This window comes from Pipistrellus hanaki (genome assembly GCF_964339955.1).
Source record: "Pipistrellus hanaki genome assembly, chromosome: 6".
Classification (NCBI taxonomy): domain Eukaryota; kingdom Metazoa; phylum Chordata; class Mammalia; order Chiroptera; family Vespertilionidae; genus Pipistrellus; species Pipistrellus hanaki.
The window spans coordinates 74447201-74463110 of NC_140508.1; the positions used below are offsets into that span (position 1 = coordinate 74447201).

The following is a 15910-nucleotide window of genomic DNA, read 5'->3' on the forward strand; positions in this document are numbered from 1 at the left end:
GAAAAGCAATTATTTCTTTTATCTTTTTTTTAAATATGTTTTATTGACTTTTTACAGAGAGGAAGAGAGAGGGATAGAGTTAGAAACATCAATGAGAGTCACTGATCAGCTGCCTCCTGCACACCCCCTACTGGGGATGTGCCCGCAACCAAGGTACATGTCCTTGACTGGAATCGAACCCGGGACCTTTCAGTCCGCAGGCCACCGCATCCACTGAGCCAAACAAGTTTTGGCTATTTCTTTCATCTTTGTATCCATTCGTGGAGGTGGAGGTGGAAGAGGAGGAGGAGGAGGAGGAGGAGGAGGAGGAGGAGGAGGGGGAAGAGGAGGAGGGAAGAGGAGGGAGGAGGGGAAGAGGAGGAGGGAGGAGGGAGGAGGGAGGAGGAAGACGAGGAAGAAGAGGAGGAAAAGGAGGAGGAGGAGGAGAAGAAGAAGAAGAAGGGGGAGGAAGAGGAGGAGGAGGAGGAGGAAGGAGGAAGGAGGAGAAGGAGTTGTTCAAACCTACAACTTAGGTATGTGCCCTGACTGATAATCCAATTTACAATCTTTTTTGGTGTATAGGAAGATACTCCAACCAATTGAACCACACTGGCCAGGAAAAGCAAGATGCTTTTTAGTTTCACCCTGCTCCTTCTTTTACCACAGGACATGTAGGCCGAGTGTGAAAACTGACTAAATGAACATCAATCCCACTTGTACTGAGAAAAACAGCCCACACATAAGCTGAAACACTGTTTATTGTACTTCCCTTAAATACAATCATGAGTCCTTAAAGAGTAGGCAAAATTAAAGATAATGGCTAAGGATTTAGAAAAGTTCTGTGTTGCCGAAACCGGTTTGGCTCAGTGGACTGCAGACTGAAAGGTCCCGGGTTCAATTCTGGTCAAGGGCATGTACATTGGTTGTGGACACATCACCGGTAAGGGGTATGCAGGAGGCAGCTGATCGATGTTTCTCTCTCATAGATGTTTCTAGCTCTCTATCTTTCTCCCTTCCTCTCTGTAAAAAAATCAATAAAATATATATTAAAAATAAAAGTTGTGACAACAGTCAAATTTTAATTTGACAGATATTTGACAACTAAAAAATAACTATGAAAGAATCAATCCAAAATAAGAAAATAAAACCATAAAATGTCTACTCACTGAAATGAAGGCTAAAGAAAAAGCCTTTTGTTCTAACTGGTTTGGCTCAGCGGATAGAGCTCTGTCCCTCTCTCTTCCTCTCTGTAAAAAATCAACTTAATATATATATATTTTTTTAAAAGAAATTCACTAAAAAAAAAAAATCTTTGCCGAAACCGGTTTGGCTCAATGGATCGAGCATCGGCTTGGGGACTGAAGGGTCCCGGGTTCGATTCCGGTCAAGGGCATATACCTTGGTTGCGGGCATATCCTCAGTAGGGGGTGTGCAAGAGGCAGCTGATGTTTCTAACTCTCTATCTCTCTCCCTTCCTCTCTATAAAAAACCAATAAAATATTTTTTTTAAAAAGAAAAATCTTTCAACAGGAATGCCTATCTCATCTTTTATGTTCCACCTGAGTTCCGTAGCCCCCCCCCCTCCCAAAAGAAATAATAACTCATTAGCAGACTAAGGTACTGTTATTTTCACAACCTGGACCTACCTCCTTTTACCCTACCTATCCTTCGGTAAACTCATGGCACTTGGACACACTTAACCATTCAAGATCATTAATACTCATCATGACTGCTGTTCTCTTGCCTGGAATGCACAGGTGAAATCTACTTCAAACCTCAGGTATAAATATTTAACCCTTTGCACTCCGCTGTCCCCTCTCAGGGGACATCGGAATTCTAGCATATCACTTGGATGTCCCCTCTCAGGGGACATTGCAGTTTATTAGTGATTACGGGGAATTGAGTTTCCGCCGCAAAGTAGGGTCGAGTAGCTGGTAACCAATGTCCAGAATGGTTCGGAGTGCAAAGGGTTAAGTTCCTATAACAACAGGATCCTGTCAGTCTTATTCATCACTATAGTTCTAGTAACTAGAGTACTACTGGCACACAGTAAATAGTCAATAAGTTAGTACTGTAAGAATAAAGAGGTGCCATCTGAATGTTTTGTCGTCCGTATTTTCTCAAAGTTTTCTCAATAGCTCTTTCCATTTTCTATAGTCTCATAGCTTTCTCCTCGGTTATTAATGTATCTATTCCATTTTTACTGTTTAATTATAGCTACCCAAGAAACTTATTTGGCCCCCAACTCTTTCCTAAATAAGAGAATACTGAAATCAGTATGGTTCAAAAGAAAACATACCATTGTACATTTTTTCATCTGTTGCAGGTTTTCTCAAGTATTGTCAATTCAGTAAACATGTCCCTAGTTACATGCAGAAAAATTAGAAAATTCTAAAGTGGTTTACCAAAGTTACAAACATAGGGTTAGATCTCTGGCATATACCAATTCCAAACTTTAAAGACAAAAAGCAAAAACATCTTAATTGCCCATATATCAAGTCTATTCAAAACCATAAAATCGAAGATCCCAGCAAAACATCTCCCTGAATAATGACTACACAACCTCCCAGAAGTTACTAGTCATATAGTTGGGAGACTTAAGCTACCAATGTCACTTATGAAAATAGAAACCTTTGCCTTAGCAGATTTGGCTCAGTGGATAGAGCGTTGGCCTGCGGACCAAACTTCCCAGGTTTCATTATGGTCAAGTGCAAGTACCTTGGTTGCAGGCTCCTCCCAGCCCACCCAGTGCAGGAGGCAACCAATTGATGTGTTTCACATCAATACTTCTCTGTCTTTCCCTCTCTCTTCCACTTTCCCTAAAAATCAACAAAAAAGTATCCTCGGGTGAGGATTAACCAAAAAAAGAAAAAAAAAGAAACCTTTAAAGGATATACATACACTCAGTTCTAAGAAAACTGCATTAAATTAAAACTTGAAGCTTAGCCCTCTGGTGTAGCTCAGTGGTTGAGTGTTGACCTATGTATGAACCAGGAGGTCACAGTTCAATTCCTGGTCAGGGCACATGCCCAGGTTGTGGGCTTGATCCCCAGTGTGGGGGCAGGAGGTACCCGATCAATGATTCTCTCTCATCACTGATGTTTCTATCTCTCTCTTCCTCTCTGAGATCAATAAAAAATATATTTAAAAGAAAAAAAAACAACAACAACCCTAAAGCTTAGTTTAGGGTTTAGTTTGTCTTTAATATATCAGTCTTGGATAAATCATCATAAAAACTATAAAACAACATGTGACAAAATAAATGCATTTAAGATTAATATGAATTAGTAATATTAAGAGCTACACTGTGAATTTAATTTGAAGCTAATTAACAATGAGAAAGTTTCCAGCTCCAAAATCCAGTCCTTCCCATTTTTCACTAAAAGATGTCAGGAAAAGCCGAAACCGGTTTGGCTCAGTGGTAGAGCATCGGTCTGCAGACTGAAAGGTCCCAGGTTCGATTCCGGTCAAGGGCATGTACCTGGGTTGTGGGCACATCCCCAGTAGGGGGTGTGCAGGAGGCAGCTGGTCGATGTTTCTCTCTCATCGACGTTTCTAGCTCTCTATTTCTCTCCCTTCCTCTCTGTAAAAAATCAATAAAATATATATTTTTTAAAAAAAGATGTCAGGAAAAAATATTTTTCCCACTAAGAAATCGTATTTAGCTGATGCTCTAGGTATAATTACCATGTCCCTTTCTAAGCACTGTTTTTTTGTTTTGGTATTTATTTATTTATTTATTTATTTATTATTGATTTTGTACAGAGAGGAAGGGAGAGAGAGAGTTAGAAACATCGATGAGAGAGTCATTGATCAGCTGCCTTTTGCACACCCCCCACTGGGGATATGCCTGCAACCAAGGTACATGCCCTTGACCGGAATCGAACCCGGGACCCTTCAGTCCCCAAGCCGACGCTCTATCCATTGAGCCAAACCGGTTTCGGCACCATGTCCCTTTCTAATTGTAAACACCTATTTTGAAGTTTACATCTATAATATTTACATTATGAAAAGGGTGCGATTTTAAGTTTTAAGATTATAGTAGTGAAAAGGAATCTAACTTTGAAATGTCTAAAAATATTTTTATTTCTCATTTCATGGAACTACAAGAAATTTCACTTAAGCTCTTTTTAAAGTAACATACAGATTATCACAGTAAATTTCATCTGGTTTCCTGAACTCAAACTTAGTTCATAATTTTACATTTACTGAGCATAAAGCACTCAACTAGACATTGTATTGGCCAGGTCACTCTGCCAAAATATTACACTTCCTATAAAAACAACAACAAAAAGTTCGTGTTGTGACTCCTCGGGACTTCGGGTAACAACTACCGTATCAATTGTAAGCCTCTACTAATGACCGTTAAGCCAAAAGGCAAAATGCTCTTCACTGGAAGAATCCAGATTGCCAGGATCAGCAAAACTACATTAGAAAGTTAATAACCATCCTTAAATATCCCAGGAGAAGGGAGTGATTCAAACTGTTAGCATGTGCCTCATGGCACCACGCAATAACAGCCTGAGCAAAGCTGCCAGAGGTACTTGTAATTAAGTGGGCCAACCTTGACACAGCATCATCAGTGGAATTTTCATCCGACTGGATGGAAGCATTCAGAAAGAGAAAAGTTCAAGCAAGAGAGCAAAAAGCACACCCAAGGATAAACTGCTCAAGCTGTTCAATCTGGGAGGACAAGCACAGGCGTTCACTCCTCCGACCAGAGAGCATGTATCCTGTGACCGCGGAGAGGGCGAAGGACGGGCAGCTGGTTCTTTGGGGGCACAGGGAGGGCTGCTGCTCCGACCATGCTCTATCCATTGAGGCCGGTCGGTGTCATGAGAAATAACGGACGCAGCGTTACCGGGGGAAAAGAGAACGCCCTGGGAAGTCAGAGAAGACGGCGATCTTTAACTTGGGGCTCGTCGCTTTACATCGTCGCCGGTTTTCTAAATATAACGCCGACAAACTCACCAGAAGAAATCCATTTGGGAGGCTGACGCATCCCTCCCGCGGACCGGAGGCGTCTGCCGACAAAAAGCAAGCGCCCGGAGGCAGGCGGCGCCGAGCCCGGGAAGCCCTCCCTCCCGCCGAGGCCGCCGCAGCCGCGGCTCGGGCTGCCGGCTCTCCGGGACCGGGGCCGGGACCGGGGCCGGGGCCGGGGCGGGCGTCAGTGCCAGGCACCGGCCGCGGGGCCGCAGAGCCGGCAGAGCCGCCGCCGCTCCCCCGTCCGCCCGCCCGCCGGGGCGCCGGAAAGTTGCGTGAAGGCAACTCCAAGGGCCGTAAAGTCGCTCCGCCGCGCGGGCCCCGGACCGCGGCGTCCCCAGCCTCCGACCAGCCCCCGGGGGAAGGAATGCGCCTCAGCCGGGCCCCGAGCGGTCCCGGCAACGGGAGGGAGGCTCGTCCCGCCAACTCGGTCGATCCGGAGGACAAGAGGGTCACCAGCGACGGGCGAACGAGCGAGCAAGCCCCCCCGTCTGTCTCTCTACCCGGGCCGCGTCCGCCGCCGGGTCCAGGCGCGAACACCCGGCGCCCGCCTGCGGGCCCGTCACCAGCCCGGCGGGCGCCGCAGAGCCCTCACCCGCGCGGCCCCCTGCCCGGCCGCCGCCCGGCGCCCCTTCCCGCCTCACCTGCGCTCCGCGGCGGCGCCGCACCTCCTCGCCCGCCCCGTCGGGGCACGCACCGACCCGGCCGGGGCTTTCCGGGCCGCGGTGACTCGGGCCGCGACGGCCGCCGCCGCCTTCTCCTCCTCAGCACAGGCCCCGGCGGCGAGCGGAGAGTTGCAGTCAGAGCCCCGCCGGGGCCACAGGGAACCGCGCCGCCTCCGCAGGGTCCGCCGCCACCTAGCCCCAGCACCCGTCCGCGCCGCCCGGAGAAAATGTCACCAGAGGCCGTTGGGCTCGGCGCCTCACTTCCGCCCGGAACCACAGAGCCCGCGGGATAGGCTAGAGCGGCCGCTCCGGCGGGAATCTCCAGGGGCCGGAACGGAAAGCCGAAGGAGAGCCATACAGCGCCATCTGGCGGGCAGGAGCGCGCGCTCCTCCCGCTGCAGAGAGCCGGGCGGGTGCGCAGGCAGCGGCTTCCCGGGATTTTCCCCCCCGCAATCCCCTCCACCTGATTAGGCAGCTCCGTTCCAGAAATCTTTTCTTGGAGGTTCGGAAAACCAGCCAGTACAAACGATGGGCAATACCCTAAGAAAAGGACAGCGCTACCTTTCCCGTGCGCGGCTCCGTACTCACCCGCTTCTGAAGCCTTCCTGAGTGAAGCTCGTGGTGTCTGAAAGCTTGAATAACTCCAACAGGAAGCAGCTTTCTCCCCCCACTTTTTCGAGAATGCCCACGTCGGCTTGGGGATACTCGGCTATATACTCTGCTCACGCAGAGCCGTCAACATCCCGTTCAAGTTTCTGGACGGGAACCTCGCAGGCCTCACAGATAGAGCGCCACCTGCTGGCGATACAGGGTGCGCCAGGGAGACCCGCTCCGCCCACCCCTAGGCGCGGTGCATACACCCCAAATTCCACCTCTGCGCTCCTCTGCAGACCCGGAGTCACTCCTCTGACTTGCAGTTCTCCCAGGGAAGGGTGACGCACTGGCGCACAATAGGAATTGTCGAGATCTGAGATGGAAGAAACGTGAGGGACCCGGGACCCGGAGGGAAGGTATAGTAGGCACAGGCCACCTGGAAGCTAGAAGAGGTGCTGAGAACAAACCACACTACCCAAGATATGGCCAAGAGGCTGAGCTCCCTAAAAGCAAAATTTTGAGAAATAAATAAACAAGGATTTGAGAAGAAAAATGGAGCTGTGCTGGGACCTAGTGTGACAATCCCTAGGAGGAGATTATGAAAACACAGTTCTGGCCCCATATTACCATTAGTATCAGTCTCCCCTTTAGACCAAGCCCTTAAGCTCCCCCAGATCACTTATTTATTCCGACTGCCTGTACACCTAAGAGTTTTCCATCACGAACTAAATGAATAAATTGATAAAATAATTTTATAATAATAGCTAATTTTCATTGAATGCCTACTATATGCCAGGCACTGAACTATGCGTTTCAATGGATTCATTCATTTAATCTTCACAGCCTTATGAATGTGGTGTTATGACTAGCCAATGGTGACAAAGATGGAAACTGCAGCACAGAGTGGTAAAGGGACTTGCCCAAGGTCACACATAAGTGGCAAGACTGGACTCTCACACAGCCCAACTCCAGAACCTGCTGTCTCAACCACTGTCACCAACTGCCTCCTTGAAATTAACTGAGAACATACTGGGTGCCAGATAAACATTTTGTCTATGTAGATTATTTTGCTCATTTGTTAATTTATTTATTTACTAGAAGCCCAGTGCCCGAGATTCACCCTCTGACAGTATAGGAGCCCTCGAGGGGATGTCTGACTGAAGGCTTAGGAGTGTAGACCTGTTTCCTAAGCCAGCAAGCAGACATCCTTAGCACTGCCACAGAGGTGGGAGAGGCTCCCACAGCTGCTGCTGCATCCACCAGCCCTGAGCCCAGCTTCTATGGCTGTGAAGTACTCCCCCTGTGGGAGTGCACTGACTACCAGGGGGCAGCTCTCGTGTTGAGCATCTGCCCCCTGGTAGTCAGTGCTGGTCATAGCAACTGGTCGTTCGGTTAATTTGCATATTAGTCTTTTATTATATAGGATTTATTTTCCTGCTACCTTAGTCATCAAGGCATTTGAGAGCTTGTGAGTGGTCACAAGAGCCCAGGCTCTTTCAGGGTAAACAGAAAAGAAAATAACTATTCAGATCATAGCTGTGGGTCTTGGAATGAATGAATGAATGTGGACTAATACATTTAATTTTAAAACAATTCCTGTCAGTCTTATTTTGTCAATGCTATGGAGATACTGGTATAGGACCCTGACTACTGATGTACCATCTTGGCTGTTCCTGTTTAATGCCAATAAGTCAATTCCCTATAGTGAATGCACTATGGATATTGCTAGAGGATGATGCATTTGATATCGTAATTATTACCCCTATTACTGCCATATTTAGATTGCTAAAAAGGGCAATTGCTTTCCTCTACCCCCTGTAGGAGTAGAGGGCTGGGCAGTTCCTTCTGTTGCCTTGGATTTGTCTCCTAGAATCTCCTGTGCATCATATACTCATCTCTCCCAGCTCCTGAAACCCCACCTCCATAAAATCAGCCCAGCCCTGACACCACCCACATCACCACCTCCCTCACCATCCCCCTCTATCCCGCTGCCTCTATAGAAATTTCTATTAAGTTTCCTCTCCTCACAGACACTATCCTACAGATATGTCTACCCACTGGCCTCTCTGCAGTGTTACGACTGGATCATATTGGTCGTTCTCCTGTCAACTTCTGCTCTAAGCCCTGGAGGCCAAGGCCAGGCCTGTCGGCATCATTGTTGGCTCGCGATGCACCACCTGGAATGGGTCTGAGCCTGCAGCAGGTGCCTGTTAGAAATGGTGACCTGAGCAGTAGCATCAGAATGGCACTGGCCTTGCTTTGACTCTTCTGTAGTCTGTTCCCTCCTGGCCAAGCAGGTTACTCCCACCAGTGGCCCCTATAAGGAGGGCACTGTTATTAGAATCACTCTTTAAATGAGGAAAATGGGGAAGAAGGGTGTCCGAGAGGCAAACCCTCATCTTTGGGCTCTGAGCCACCTCTTCTTTTCCATATCAAATTGGTCAAAACTGGGCTAGCCCTCTCTCAGGCTTAACCACCCCCTCCCAGCATCACCAGCACTCACTAGATCTCCCAGCACCTCAACCGGGCGGTGGAATTGGGATTGGGGACAGGAATGAACCTCTACACTGAGATGGCCATGTAACCTTAGACACGTCACCACTTCCAGAGTTAACATTACTTGCTCTGCTCAGAGCATTAGTCCACAGGATTCAGTTACGTCCTCATATGGAAAGCCATCCAGAAGTATTCTGAGGCAGCATGCTCTTCGGCTCTGGAATCTGACCGGTCTGAATTTGGATCCGGTTCTCCCTCAGTTCCATAACCTCACCGAGCCTCAGCATCCTCGCCTGTCAAATGCAGCTGACCCCTGATCCAACCTCGCAGGCTCTCGTGAGAGCTGAGGGTGAAATGAGTCATGTGTGTAAAACTCTCGGTGCAATTCTGGGCTCAGAGAGAATGCTCTGGAAACAGGTCCATTATTCTGATGGTGACACTCCAGGCCAGCACTTCCCACAGACACAGACATACCGGTCAAGTACAGAGGCATTGCCATCTCAGTGGATTCATTTTCCCAGAGCAACAAGTTCATGTGGAACCAGAACAGAACAGAGCAGAAGGATGTCATGAACGTGGAGCCATTAGGTGGCCGAAGGGGCGGGGAGGGGCGCCTCCCTCAGCTGCCTCCATCCTCTGGGATGGATAATTGAGGCTCCCCTGTCTTGGGCTCCAAGTCCCTCTTTCCAATCAGATGATCCTACTAATACTGCTTCTATATTAAAAGTCCAACCTCTAGCAGAAACCGGTTTGGCTCAGTGGACAGAGCGTTGGCCTGTGGACTGAAAGGTCCCGGGTTCATTTCCAGTCAAGGACACATACCTTGGTTGCGGGCACATCCCCAGGGTGTGCAAGAGGCAGCTGGTCGATGTATCTCTCTTATCGACGTTTCTAACTCTCTATTCCTCTCAATTCCTCTCTGTGTAAAAATCAATAAAATATATTTTTTTAAAAAAAGTCCAACCTCTAATAAAAACTGGAAATAAAAGCAAAAGACAGTTTTATTATTTTTTTATTTAATATATTTTATTGATTTTTTACAGAGAGGAAGGGAGAGAGATAGAGAGCTAGAAACATCAATGAGAGAGAGACATTGATCAGCTGCCTCCTGCACACACCCTACAGGGGATGTGCCCGCAACCAAGGTACATGCCCTTGACCGGAATTGAACCTGGGATCCTTCAGTCTGCAGGCTGACGCTCTATCCACTGAGCCAAACCAGTTTTGGCAAGACAGTTTTAAAATTTTCAACAAGAATGGATTGGTTGGTCGTTTGTTTTTTGTTTTTTGTTTTTTGCTTTCAATGAAAAGAGCAGTCTGTATGACACAACACCCACCTTGTGGGACCTCCAGGGTGGGAGGGGCAAAGGGCCCCTCAGATACACCATCTGCACCAGCAGGCCCACTGCCCATCATGCCAGTTTGTTCCTTCACAACACCTGCCATGCACGTTCTTCTTTCTTATCCATCTGACACACCAGACCGTAGGGGAGGGGCTGGACTGTGTTGTTCTGTTCTGGGGCAGGCCCTCCGCACAGGGAAGTAATGGGGGAAGGCCATCTAGGCCTCTAGCTGGGGAGACATACGCACCTGGAAGGATGTCAAAACAAGGAAGTGGTGCCGGCAGCCAAGCAGACGAGAGGTTGGGAGGAGGGCAGTTGGGGAGTGCCTCGGGGAGGACCTGAAGCCTGACGACAGTTGTTTATGAGGAGGAAGAGTCACGCCATCTTTCCTCGTGGTCCTCTTGGCGTCCGGCACGGGGCCTGGCAGACAGGACACGTTGGGTAAACAGGTGTGACTGAAAGAACAGGTGTGCAGAGGAGCTGACACTGGAGAAAAGGGAACGAGGTGGAAAAGCCCTGAGATGTTTGGAGGGTGACAACTGAGGGAGAGGCGGGGCAGCAGAGGGGGAAGGCAGGGAACGCCGAATGTGAGTGTCAGGAGTGTGGGCTTCATTTTTTAGGCACTAACGGGCAAGCAGGTCTGACATGCTCACCTAGGCTCCTAATGGCCCACTGACACCTGGGAGAGGAAAGGGAGTGACTGACCCCACGGACACCTGGGAGAGGAAAGGGAGTGACTGACCCCAGGCAGACCACACCTGGAGGCAAGTGGGTCTCTGAGAGGGAGAGGGGCTAAAACTGAGGACTGCTCAAAGAGAAGAGAGAAGGGGAAGCATTGGGAAAGAAGGGCAGTGCCTGCAGCCCCAGGGACCTTCCTTGTGGGTGGCAGATCGGACACAGTCCAAAGGAACACCGTCATTTGGAAGAAAGGACTCAAGGACTTGTAAAAGCTTCAGAGCAGTTGAAACACCAAGTTTATAGAGAACATCCGCTGACCTCTTCCTTCCCCTCCTCAGCTCTGAAAACTCCGGTATTTAAGTAAGAACAACCCAGGGGGTCTTTCTCCTCAGTTCCTGGCCCGGAGGACAACCCTTAGAATGTCCTGAGTGATAGAGGTGCTTCAGTTATTAGGAGACTCCTTTCAACCTGAGTTGATGGTAATGAGGTGATTCTTGGTGGACCCCTAGATAACTTCAGGATGGGGCCTGGTTGCCAGAGGAACCAACCTCAAGATGGGAGGGTTGCCCCTAGCTGGTTTGGCTCCGTGGAAAGAGCATTGGCCTGCGGATTGAAGGGTCCCAAATTTGATTACAGTCAAGGGCACATGCCCAGGTTTCGGGCTTGATCCACAGTGGGGGTCGTGCAAGAGGCAACCAATCAATGATTCTCTCTCATCATTGATGCTTCTCTCTCTCCCTCTTCTTTCCTCTCTGAAATCAATGTAAATATATATATATATATATATATATATATATATATATATATATATATATATTTTTTTTTTTTTTTTTTTTTTTTTAAGGGCCCACAGACTGGCTGGCTGCTCAGTGGTTAGACCGTTGGCCCGCAGACGGAAGGGTCTCAGGTTCGATTCCCAGTCAAGAACATGAACCTTGGTTATGAACTTGATCCCCTACCCAGGTCAGGGGGCAGGCAGGAGGCAATTAATGAATGTGTCTCTCTCTCACATCGATGTTTCTCACCAAAACTGGTTTGGCTCAGTGGATAGAGCGTCAGCCTTCGGAAGAGAGAGGAAGAGAGTGGGATAGAGAGTTAGAAACATCGATGAGAGAGAAACATCGACCAGCTGCCTCCTGCACACCCCCCACTGGGGGTGTGCCCGCAACCAAGGTACATGCCCTTGACTGGAATTAAACCTGGGACCTTTCAGTCCCCAGATCGGCGATCTATCCACTGAGCCAAACCGGTTTCGGCAATAAAATATATATTATTTTTTAAAAGGTGGGCAAGTTTTACAGAGGCAGAAACTGAAGCTTGGAGAAGACAGCACATAAGATCAAGGTCATGTGAGCTAAAGGGGCAGAGGGAGGGTTCCTGGAAGAGAACACAGTCACCTCCCTCAAGAACAACATTGTCTGTCTAGTAACAGGGATCAATATGGAAACAAAGTGCAATAGTTCACGGGTGGAACATGGTGATCTCTGAGGCAGATGAGGGACTTGTAGGAGGAAGAAATTAATCCCCACGAGCAAGAAGGACTTTATGGGAAAAGGAGGTTTTTGACCGGGGCCTTGGATGAAGAGCAGGGTGTCCAAGGACAGAGACGAAAAGATAGTTTGAGTGCAGGGCACAACCCAAGAGCCCAGAAGAGGTGTCTTTCTCATAGAAGTGGTATATCAAGTGCTATGGTTGGGGTTCTCATCCCTCACCCCTCCAATTCTGTTTTTATCTGTTTGCCTGATTAATACCAACAACATCCATTTGTGTAGAGTTTACCTTGAACACTTCAGAGCATAATTTTTATTAGCTTCTCTAAACAGTCCTGAAAGGTAGTAGTGAGAGTATTGTTAGCATTTTACAGAGATTATATGAATGACTGACTCAAGGAGATTATGAATAAATTCTGAATGAATAAATGAATAAATAATTTGCCCAAGGCCATCAGCCCTAAATGGGAAAATCAGGACCAAATCTTGCTCTGTTGTTGAGGAGGAATATAGGGGGCAATCTGAGGGGGAGAGGAGGAGAAGAGGGGGTTAGCAATCTGAATCTGTGCCAATAACCAGTATCCTAATGCACATTCTTGTTAGCCTATCATTAAGTCACTGCCCCTTCCTTAGGCAATAATCTGTTTTTCTAAATATTCCAGTTTATGCCGAAGCTGGTTTGGCTCAGTGGTAGAGCGTCGGTCTGCGGACTAAAAGGTCCCAGGCTCGATTCCGGTCAGGGGCATGTACGTTGGTTGCGGGCACATCCCTGGTGGGGGGTGTGCAGGAGGCGGCTGGTCGATGTTTCTCTCTCATCGACGTTTCTGGCTCTATATCTCTCTCCCTTCCTCTCTGTAAAAAATCAATAAAATATATTTTAAAAAAATAAATAAATAAATAAATAAATAAATAAATAAATAAATATTCCAGTTTACAAGAGCCATAAACAAAGATTTAATAGCTTAGCCAGAGGGGAGGTCACTTGGTATCACCCAAGCCAGGCCCTCGTATGTAATCTCACTTTCCCCATCCCAACCCACAGAGGGACTGCAAAGCCCATGAAAAGTCCAGAAGCCTGGTCTGCATTTGAGGAGACAAAGAAACCGAGAGGATAAGTGGGAGAGACCCTCCACATTCAGTACTCAGGCTTTGGAAACTGACTCTCCTGAGTCACCGTACTGGTACATCTGCAAATAAAAGGTTTTTTTTCCTGAATCTTCTGAGTACTCCTTGTGTGTTTTCTGGTCGCCTGGCAAATTCTGCAACACTGCCACCAATTCCAGACTCTCCTCACTAATGTACCTATATGTCTGGGGAACATTGATCATGTATGTTGGGGGAGAGGGGTTGGACTTATTGTGTTTTTTAATGTGATGATCACTTGAAAAAGGTCTGGGTACAAGAACAATGCAAGCTTTCGTCAAAGGACTTCAATAAACTGATAATGGCAGCAATACCTCAAATTAAAGAAGCAAAGTATTTCGTGTGACTTCTCTGAGGAGTCAGTGCAAAAGCACCAGGCTTTAGGGTACAGAGTACAGAGTGGGGCTCCCTAGGAGAAAGACAAAGCAGAGATTTACAGAATCGGTGTGGAGCCAGCTGGCAGGGAGGGTCCCACCAGACGGGCAAGCAAGCCCCCAGGACAGTAGAACCTCAACCAACTTCCAAAGGCCTTCCTCCTCTTGAGTAATTGTCATTTACTGGCAGCCATGACTAACCATCAGGTCAAGAAGGGGGCCTTATGCTGAAACCGGTTTGGCTCAGTGGATAGAGCCAGCGGACTGGAAGGTTCTGGGTTTGATTCCGGTCAAGGGCATGTACCTTGGTTGCGGGCACATCCCCAGTAGGAAGTGTGCAAGATGCAGCTGATCGATGATTCTCTCTCATCAGTGTTTCTAACTCTCTATCCCTCTCTCTTCCTCTCTGTAAAAAATCAATAAAATAAATAAATAAATAAAAAAAAAAGAAGAAGGGGGCCTTAGAAATCACCCTCTTATTTTACAGAAAAATGGTATCTTTTCTTACCACTTTTACTTTTTGGAGAAATGTGTCACTTAAAGTCCTTAGTAGAGATGTTCTGTCTTTTAATTCTGCTGTGGTTTCTGCCATGAGGCCTTCAAGTCACCAGAAGAGCAAAAGGCTCTTCTTTTCCCAAGATTTCCACTTGAACCTCAGAAGCTTCAAAGTCTATATCCTCAAATCCACCCATCATGAGGGGTTGGGGGAGGACAGCCATAACCCAAACAGGATTGCCCATTGCCACAAGGACTGAAGGACACTTGCTTTCATTCTGACGGGTCATGAACCCTTAATATAGTCATCCCTTATATAATAATCAGAAACTCTAACTTCAACATTGTTGAACTGGAAGAGGCAGAACACAAAGGAGACAGCTTATCTTCCTGGGAGGCCCAAAAGAGATCGCCCCTGACTACAGTGCGGGAAGCTGGACAGTCACTGCCAAGGCTGCTCTGTCCCTGCACATAGGCCTGCCTACGTGAGGCTAGTAGATAGTCCGCTGTGTCTGAAGGAGCATTTGGGAGAGGAAATGCCCATCAGAAAGACTGTTTCTTACCCCAGCCAGTCCCAGGAGCTTTGCAAAGGGTCTCCAGCTTTCCTGCTTGCATCTTTCCATAAAACAAGACTGTTCATATTTGTCCTGTCCTCCCCTCCTTGTCACTACCCACTTTTGTTGGCCTGGGTTGAAACACAACTGAAGTCAAGATGTTATCTTTAGCCAAAGCCGGTTTGGCTCAGTGGTAGAGCATCGGTCTGCGGACTGAAAGGTCCCAGGTTTGATTCCGGTCAAGGGCATGTACCTTGGTTGCGGGCACATCCCCGGTAGGGGGTGTGCAAGAGGCAGCTGGTCGATGTTTCTCTCTCATCGACGTTTCTAGCTCTCTATCTCTCCCTTTCTCTCTGTTAAAAATCAATAAAATATATATATATATTTTTTTTTTTTTTAAAAGATGTTATCTTTAGCTTGACTGGAACTCTGTTTCTGTGGTCAACAGACCTGTGGCTTTGCTAAGAAGTCTTAATTGGGATAGAGGTGATTAGTGTCAGGAATGAGGGAACTTTTGCCTCCCCTCTTAGTTCTTCTGGCTGGTTGAATGACATACAACAGATTAATAGAAGAAAATTAAGCCCGGCCGGCATAGCTCAGTGTTTGAGAGTCCACCTATGAACGAGGAGGTCACAGTGTGATTCCTGGTCAGGGCACATGCCTGGGTTGTGGGCTCAGTCCCCAATGAGGAGCGTGCAGGAAGCAGCCAATCAATAATTCTCTCTCATCATTGATGTTCCTATCTCTCTCTCCCTCTCCTTTTCTATCTGAAATTAATAAAAATATATATTTTTAAAAATAGGAGAAAATTAAGCTTGGATACCTGCACACAGGGATTTCACATGAGCATGAAGATTCCAAAGACAGTAAGTCAAGATGAGTTCTGCATGCCATTCAGAACTATGGAAGGGGAAGTAATTGACAGGAGATTAGAGGAATTGTTGTTTAATAGACAAATGTAATCGGGCCCTCTTGAAACAATGGACATAGAGAGGACTTTGGTCAAATGGTTCTTGTTAGGTTCCTCCCTGTCAATCACGCCTAGTTCTTACTAAAACATAGTCATCTATGACGATAACTCCCTTCCTGGAGCAAGCCCTTTGTCTAAATTCTTTC

General features: G+C 47.4%; 1 protein-coding gene across 3 annotated transcripts in view; it reads right to left on the reverse strand.

Moving 5' to 3' along the window:
- ARK2N (arkadia (RNF111) N-terminal like PKA signaling regulator 2N) overlaps positions 1-5905 on the reverse strand; it is a 63356-nt gene extending 57451 nt beyond the window's left edge. The window contains exon 1 of one of the 3 annotated variants that reach the window (XM_084887418.1): positions 5607-5904. The gene's annotated coding sequence lies outside the window, so the exon portion shown is untranslated. Of the gene's footprint in view, positions 1-5606 lie in introns of all 3 variants that reach the window. The other 2 variants (XM_084887420.1, XM_084887419.1) reach the window with 2 other exon arrangements.
- Positions 5906-15910: the final 10005 nt, after the last annotated feature.